The following is a 9,145-nucleotide window of genomic DNA, read 5'->3' on the forward strand; positions in this document are numbered from 1 at the left end:
ACCATTTCCCCTAGTCCTGCTGTTGTCAGCCCTTTTGAAGAGTTTACTCCCCTCCTGGGTGTAGGTTCCCTTCAGGTATTGATAGGCTGCAATGAGGTCACCCCGCAGCCTTCTCTTCTCCAGGCTGAACAAGCCCAACTCCCTCAGCCTGTCCTCATAGGGGAGGTGCTCCAGCCCCCTGATCATCTTAGTCGCCCTCCTCTGGACCCTTTCCAAAATCTCAGTGTCTTTCTTGTACTGAGGGCTCCACACCTGGACACAGTACTCCAGGTGGGGCCTCACAAGAGCCGAGTAGAGAGGGACAATCACCTCCCTGTCCCTGCTGGCCACCCCTCTCCTGATGGAGCCCAGGATCCCATTTGCCTTTCGAGCTGCCAGAGCGCACTGCTGGCTCATATTCAGTCTCTCGTCCATCAGGACCCCCAGGTCCTTCTCTGCCGAGCTGCTCTCAAGGACCACTCCTCCCAGCCTGTACAGGTGCCTGGGGTTCTTCCGGCCCAAATGCAAAACCTTGCACTTTGCCATGTTGAACCTCATCAGGTTCACCCGAGCCCAGCCCTCCAGCCTGTCGAGGTCCCTCTGAATGGCATCCCTTCCTTCCACCGTATCAACCGCACCACTCAGCTTGGTGTCGTCAGCAAACTTGCTGAGGGTGCACTCGATTCCCTCATCGATGTCATTAATAAAGATGTTAAAGAGCACCGGTCCCAAGACAGACCCTTGGGGGACACCACAAATTTACATGCTTTTGTCCCCTGAAAGTACTAGTGATATGTTCTTATATTTAAAAACAACAAAAAAACCCTTTTCCATTAAGCTTAATTTTTGTTCAATCCAGTAGAAACAGAGATCAAAATAGGATTTTTCTTCTTATATGTGGGAGACTAAGACTTCTGCACATCGTGCAGCCTCTTCCTTTCCAGAGAGGGTATTTTCAATTTATGCTACACCAACTCCTATAGCATTACACTGATTCCCGCTAGCATATTCCTAAGAGTGGTAAACAAATGTCATATGGTTATTTGGCGTATGTATCATAAAGTTTCAACAGAGAACTCCTTGCTTTCTGTCTTTATATATTTTTCTTCACATTTCATGTAAGACCACCTCTAATTTTCCAGTCTCCATCAGCAATCTCCACGATACAAAGGTGTGTTGTGTAGTTGATGCAGCCTTGAGTAGAATTGGCTTAATGTCAATTCCAAATTTATTTCTCCTTGTATGTCTCCCCAAGGCAGGCACCTGCAGAGGACAGAAGGATTTTTAACACTATATTTTAGGATCTTGGTTCTGCTTTGTTAACTCCAAAGGTGTGTGATATATGACAAGGACTGAAAGCCATTAGAGCCCCACATTCAGTTGACAGTACCATTTTATACAATAGTATATTGCCTGCATGTTATCTTTTAGGAGAGTAGGAAGCATCATTGATTTTTAACTTGATTTTTCTTTTGTTCACTGAGCAAGTCGGCATTGTAAAAATACCTTTCAGCTTTTTCCCAGATTATTTAATTTTATAGATGTAGGCCCAAAATACATCTCGTTCTGACGAACAGATTCAGAACCACAGTGTAAGTTTAACTGTTGAAGAACTTTTTCTGTACTTTGTTTTTAAAAAAAAAAGTTAAACTCATATTCTGATGCCATTGAAGTGTCTCTCATACAGTGGTATTTCACTACTTTATGGGAACTGTACAATGTAACTCACTAATATCACTTTCATTTGTCCCAAATCTGCCATCCCTCTCTCTGCTAAGTTTTTATGCTACTAAAACTCCCATTCCTATTGCAGTTGCCATCAGAAGAGAAATGTAGAGGATGAAGTAACTCATAGTTAAGACATAGATGGACTGACTGAATTAAAAAAAAAAAAATATATATATATATATACTTAAATTTGAATTAAACTTGATATTTTTAAAACTTTAATTTGTAAAATTGTGAATTTTGAGCAAGAAGACCTTAAGTGATAGTGATCTTGCAAACATCTCGCAGGTTAAAGGAGCATGACTGAGTCTTTCATTCCTCTGTGACATGGCTGTACTAAACACAGGGCATGCAGAAAATGCCATAATAGTTGCTGTTGCCTGTAGCTGTTACACTTACTCTTGAACATAAATCTAATATAAGAAAAATGATGAGAGACTTTCTATGAAATCATAGAAAAACATATAAATTAATCCTGAGATTCAGTGAAATTTTGCAATTGTAGTTATTTTTCACATCTTAGTTTTATTTTTGGCTTCTGTGGAATTGTTCATCTGTAATCTGACAGCAGTACAGCAGAAGGGAAGGATGGTATGCACATCTGCTTCACCTGTGGTAGCCTTAAAACATACAAGTAGCCCAGGCTTTTATTGAGACTGCGTATAGGAACAGGATGCCTGAATTCAGTACAAAAGCTAAAACTTCATAGTAGGATTCAGCCTCAAATCCTAGTCTCAGTTGTGTCTATTTGTGTAAAGGGAATGTCATTAAGGCACTTCCCGCTTTGTCACTGACACTGGTTTTAATTGTGTATATTTTCAGTATTTTCAGTTAATTAAGTATTTCAGTTAATTAAGCGCAGCTCAAAAACATGGTGTGAGGAATTGAAAATGTTTATCTCGTTCTAGAAGTCTTCAAAATGAATTATGACTACTATGACAAACCACCATAAAATAACATCTTTCATACATTTGGGAAGACTGGCACTGTGCTCAGAGGCAGGCACAAAAAAGTCTCTAACTGGAGTTGTCAGTAAGAGTCAGTTTAACCTGCTGTTCTTCAGCTGCCTTAGCATGAGGTCTGTTCTGGGAAAGCCTTATTAATTGTTCTGCAAAACACCAAGCTCGGTAGTAGCCTCCACCTCAGGCAGCTGCTCCCTTGGAGTGAGACCACACTGACATTTGGAAAACTGAGCAGCTAATTTAGAATGGATAAAATGTACTGAAAGCAAATCAGGACAAACAAGTGTAATGAAGACTGATTGATTGATGCTATTAATAGTGTGCCTATTTTGTCCATTTGTTTTTTGACCAGAGGCTGTGATAATTCTACAGTTTGCTTGGTTGCTTTACTATTTAATGCTAGATCACTTTAAAGAATAGATTGATCTATTGACATTTATAACAAAATAAGCACTAAAATACCCTGCGTGGCTAGCTAAGGTTTTTCCATCTCTCTAGAGGTCTCTGAGCATATTGTTAAGCAAAAAGAAACTGATGAATATTTCCTTCTTAGATCCTTTTTAAGCCCTGGACTCCATCCTGTTTTTTCTTTCCATCTGCTTTGTGGGTTTAGCCCTTTTCTCAGTTGCTTTTCTTCCAAGTACCAAAGTTCCATTAAATCCTACTTGAAATGCTCTGAATTTGCTGAATATCGCAGGCATGTAAACAGGCACTTACACCATTGCCATTAATCTCAAATTCCTTTAAGAACATGAAATAGAAACTAAGCATAGAGTCTATGAAGTCAGGCAATCTTGTCTCCTTGTAGAGTAGCATAGATTTCATCCACTTATTTTTGTATTGAGCACAGATTAGTCTATTTACATAGTGTCTAGGCTTTCAGACGAGGTACCTTGTTCTTATCAAGTGTTTAAATGTGAAGCAGATTCTTTTATTTGCTGCCAGTGGTTAACCATCCTTGCTTCCAGTTTGTAATGTCTCTTCTGAAATTGTTTGAGAATTCAAGATGCTGGTTCTTCTGTAACAGACCCTCTCAGCATGATAACTGTGTGTAAGATCATATATCATCTCTGAATTGTTCTTTGAGCTGAATGTAACTAAATCTGTTAAGACCCTCTACCTAGCCTTTTTCCTCAGCCCAAAGGTCTTTTGGTTCTCAATGTTTCTTCTTTAATGTCTGTTTGTAAAGTATGTTTGTAAGAGATTATTCTTTTGTATCAGTGTCTCAAAGCTTGCTGGAGACACAGATGAACAAGTCCAAGCAAGTCCTGGGCAAGGGTTGCTAAAACCTTTGGTCAGACCAACATTTGAACTGTTGTTTCTTAATCTCATGCCGGGTATACATATATTAAAAGAACCTCCTCTCCCTCCTATAAGTTGGAGCAAGACAATGTTTAAAATGAAAACATATTTTAAAAGGAAGTTCAAGCTCCGTTCTCATGCTGTGCTGTGGAGCTCCCCAGCCTGCTGTTCTCTCTTGAGCTGTGCAAGATTCATGTTATTCCTCTCAACCTGAGGGGGCCACCTTGCAAACTGATTTCCAGTTTCTGTCTTCTGTGATTCTTGCACTTCTTACATGGTAGAGCAGTGCACAGCGTTATGTAGAGAGGAAGGTGCTTGGCTGAAGTTATTGATGAGAAAGAGAAGAAAAATAAAGAACTAACGTGGCACAATCATGTGTATCTGTCCCAGTGGCAGGTTACTAGAGGAGCATAGGAAGCTGCAGTATGGTAAGTTAACTCCATGTAACTCCATGGTCTTCTGTGGTTTTCATCTATTAGCAAACATATTCTTTAACCAGTTCTACTAAAAATATATTTACTGAGTCTCTGGAAGAGCTGCTCAGGAAAGAAAAACCAAAACAGTGGAGCTCTGAGATGGAAGAAATCAGTTTAAGTAAGCCTCTCTGTCTGTATTTTATTTCTGCATACTGTAGACTGATTCTGGTAGTGCATGTTTGGAGTTTTGTATGTGGTTTTTATTCAGGATAATTTGTTCAGGCATTTGAGTTTTGGTATAAGTCAGCTTTACATTGCTGTTCGTGTTTTATGTGAAAACACTTCTGAGGTCACGCGTTTGGAAAGTTTTACATTGTGGCACTGTTGTAAAGTTTGTTTGTTTTTAAGGGATATACGTTAGGAAGAACCAAGGTATTTTAACAAGTGTCTAAGGGGTCAGAGCTGTTGGTTATTCCTCAGACACAAGTTGTATGCACAGATGAGCCAAATTTTCTGAGTGTAAGACGTTTAACTTCTGGATTCACTAATCTAATTTAGTCCTTTCTTTACGTTGTGGAGGATAGCCTGAATTCTCCTGTAGCTACCAAGATACCTTGGACAACTGGTTAATTCTTTCTGTGATTATATGGGGCTGTTCACAGAACAGAAAACAACACCTGAAGTTCTCGTTCCGGTGCTGTCAGTGCACTGGTGTTTCTATGCAACACGTTGCTGCAATACTGATTTTTTTTATAGCAAAAGAACACCAATTTCTTTTTCCTATTCTGCTTAAAACCAATAAACTAAAATTTAGAGTGTGTATCTTTTAAGAGCTTATATTTGTCATCAATTTTATTACTAGCCTTATGCAAAAAAATTGCTTAGATTTTCTTACTGGTCAACGAATTGACCATTCTCAAACCTTTAGTAAGCCTGAATATTACTGGAAGGGCTGCTGTAGGTACAAAATTTGTGGCTCTTTCTTACTGAGATGTTGATACCATAGGAATATTTTATCACTGTACTCTTCCAGCATGGACCTCTTTCTTGGTTTTTTGTTGTTTTTTTTTTTGCTTTCAAAGTGTTTTAATTTACTAACAGTTTAGCTGGTTAGTGTAACAAAACCTCTCTTCTGTTTTATTCGCTATGAACACCATAGGCTGAAGAAAAACTTCTTTTCAAAGGCTCTTTGATGATGGAGAATAAAAGCAACCAAAAAATACAGGTATTTCTTGGTATAGAGATGTTTGAACACATGGAATAGAAAGGCTCGTACAAAACTAGATAGGTAAATGATTTAGTTTCCATCAACCCCCAGATATATCTGAAATTTACAAGTTTCTCTGTAGTCTGTCAGTATTCTTGCACATTCTTATTTCCTATCAGTACCATGGTTTCACTGTCATAAATCAAGGCCATGCACTGTTGTGTATCAGAAAAGCCCTAGTGTAACAGGGGGTGTGCCACTATCACTTGAGAAAGTAGAGATTCATGATGAAAAGCTTGTTGTTTCAAAGGCTGTTGGAGTAAAAATGAATTGATAATGAAGAAAGAAAAGAAAATACCTTGTGCTTTGGGAAGTACACGCTGCAGATGTTCTAGTTCAAGTTGCAGAATGGTGGAAGTGTGAAAGTAGGATTTGCAAAGGAGACAGATGACTTCATGTGCTATCTTTCAGTTGATTTAATGTAACAAGATTAAGATGGTGTAGGTCTGTTGGCACAATTGCACAGTAATTGCAAGCAGATAATATGTGCGTTTTCTCTTTTTTAAATGTATTTTAATAATTTACATCCAAAATGATGTATATATTTAATGTGAATCAAAACACTTTCAATTGCACTGACCTTAAAGCACTCTGCTGCATATCAGTTGAAAACTATCTGCTATATCCAGCGTCTCCCTGCTTCTGCTTAGCTCTTCTCTTTAGATTGCATGTTAGGTTGGTCTCACTGTCTTGTGTTGGAAAGGTATTCTGCTGATGGTGTAGTACTTATTACTACAAAGATATGTAAGATCATAAAGGGTGCATCTGACCAATAAACTGTCAGGGAAACTCTAGAAGCTGCCTAAATTCTGGCATCCTTCATACAGTGTCAAAGTGTCTCAAAACCAGAAGCATCCCTCTCAATCAAATTAAGATGCTTCCAGTTTCACTTTCTTGTTGGAGCTGTTGATTCTGCAAGTAGCTCAACGTAGAGCTTCTTAATGGAACAAAAAATAACACCACCACTGTTACCTTTTATCTTTAGGGCAAAGCTTCTTGGAAAATACACTTCCTTCTGCTTAGCATTTTTTTCAATGTCCTAAGATAATTGAAGCATGCTACTGCTCTCAACAGAGCTGCTTTTCTTTAATTTCAGACCTAGGTGTCTGGGTTTTGGGAAGTTCCAAGCACTTTAGTCTCAGTCTCCCTTTGTAAATGTGCAGAGCTTGTAGGTGCACTGCAATTACAGCATTTTGCCTCTCAATGTTTGCCACCTTTTCTTAATGTAATTCTAGTAAAAGTCTGAATTGCAGAAATCAACATTGTCACTGTTAATGCAGTGTCAGTTTAATGTCAGAAAAAGTCTGAAGGGGTTGTTAAGGTCCCAGGTTGCTTGTAAACCATAAAGGAAATGCAGCTTTGTGGAAACTGAAGAAATGAAACAAAACAGCTTTCTTTTCTAGACTTGGTGTCCTGATGTTTTGTTGCTTGTGTAAAATGTTAGTTCACAGTCTTTGTGCACATATTGCAAAATAAATGAGTACTTATAACTCATGGTCATCATGGCAATGACAGAAATTTCTTTAATTGTGTAAAATGAAGGTGTGGGATAACACAATTAGTGTAAGGCAGATAAAATCTAGAGGTAGAGGATCTACTCTTTAAGTGAGCATACTCTGACCTGTGTTGGTTTATGTCTGTAAAGGAGTGTGTGATAACATCTGCACACATGTAGTAGATTTGTAGTGAGTGGAGGGATTTAAAAATTGAATTAGCAAACTGCTTAGTATTTTACTTTCATATGCTTCGCTTCCAACTTTAATTGTGTAAGCTTTTCCTTTTAACTCAGTGTTATGCCTTTTAGTAAAGTCTAGAATCAGCATGTGTACTATGTAAACCACTCAAAAGAGGAAAAAACATGAAACTCTTACAAGAGCTTCCCCCACAAATGAAGATTTCAGAACGATATTAAACCTTGTGTAAAATTATCAATCTTGCACAAATATATTTGTATATCTCCACATTATGTTCTGTACTCGAGGATGCAGTCCCTTCACAAAAGTAATCAGGCTGGAAAATGTGGTCACAGGTGTTGTCAGCTTTACTTACACTGAAACTGAGCATTAGTGGCTCCGTTCAGGTAGCAGTAGGCAATAATGTAGTCTAACTACAACACAGCTATAGCCATCGGCACTGTGGGTTTTATGCTTGCTGAAAGATGTTATTTTTCATATGGTGTGATATTTGATAGAGTATATGCACCTCTCTAGGAGGAAAAATAAATTTTATATATGAAAATACAAATCCCTAGCATTTAATTTAAACTTTAATGAACTCCAATAAAGAACAGAGAATATAAAGCTCTTTAAGCCATTTCTCTGTGCATGCGGAAGAGTAGAAATAAATAGGCCTTTACTCTGTCTCATTTTAGTTATTTAATAAAGTTTCCATAAGTCAAATTGTACAAAGAAAAATAAACTTATTTTGGAATATGATGGCAAAGTGTCAAAACGCAGCTGTACAAGTCAGACCAGAGGAGCTTTTTTTTTTTTTTATGCGTAAGCTGAGTAGAAAGAACATACAGATGAATTATTGCTGATAGGCAAATGGCTCAGCTTGTGAAAAAGGTAAATGCAGCATTGTCCTCACTGGAAAGCACCGTAAGAATATTTGCAGGTAAACAACATGTGCTTTATGAGATTACTGGAGTAGATAATGACCCTGTAGTAGAAATGAATCTCCTAATATGACAGACTTAAATATTAGAGCATGTCCTAGTTTATATAAGAAGCTGGTTCAGAGCCCTGTGGCTTTGAACCTGAGACTCATTCCCATGGAAAATGTTTCAAGCTGTTGTAAAGGGTCTTTGCCACTGATGTCCTTTGCTGTCATTATACCTGGAAGCATTGTTGCCCTTTAGAAAGTATTCAGACTCAGCTGATCAGAAACAAGAAGAATTAAAAGGAAAACTATCAAAAATAGGTGGTATTTCACAGGCTTTTAAAGAGATCTATTACTTTCCCAGGCTTTGTGAAATTTGGTGTTTATACTATTTAAATTAATATTACTAAAATTTTAGGCAAAGGAGAAATATCGTATGGGGTGATATCTATTTCTTGGACATTTTGATTTCAACATTCATAAAAGCTGTGGAAAATGCTGTGAAAGATTGAATATATTCTACATTTAATTTTTGTTTACGCAGCTTACATAGGAGCTATTCCTTTGTAACCATTAACAATGAAAGGACTGGCTTGTTAGATGAGAGGGGCTTATGCATTTTCTACCTAGCTTTTGACATTGTATCCTGTACAATTATAAAGAAGCTGAGGAGTTACAGACTGGATGAGCAGACTGCGAGGTGGACTGAAAGCTGTCTGAATGACCAGGAAGGTGGCAATCGGTGTCATGAGTTATAGTTAGAGGCCAGCAATTAGTGGTGTAGCTTATGGGACAAGACTGTCCAAAACTTCACTTGTACAGATAGTTGAGCTGTGTACCCTCTCAAGTCTGCAGATGACCCAAAAAAATGAGAGCCATGACAGGTTTGC

Source organism: Lagopus muta, chromosome 2 (genome assembly GCF_023343835.1).
Source record: "Lagopus muta isolate bLagMut1 chromosome 2, bLagMut1 primary, whole genome shotgun sequence".
In the NCBI taxonomy this organism is placed as follows: Eukaryota; Metazoa; Chordata; class Aves; order Galliformes; family Phasianidae; genus Lagopus; species Lagopus muta.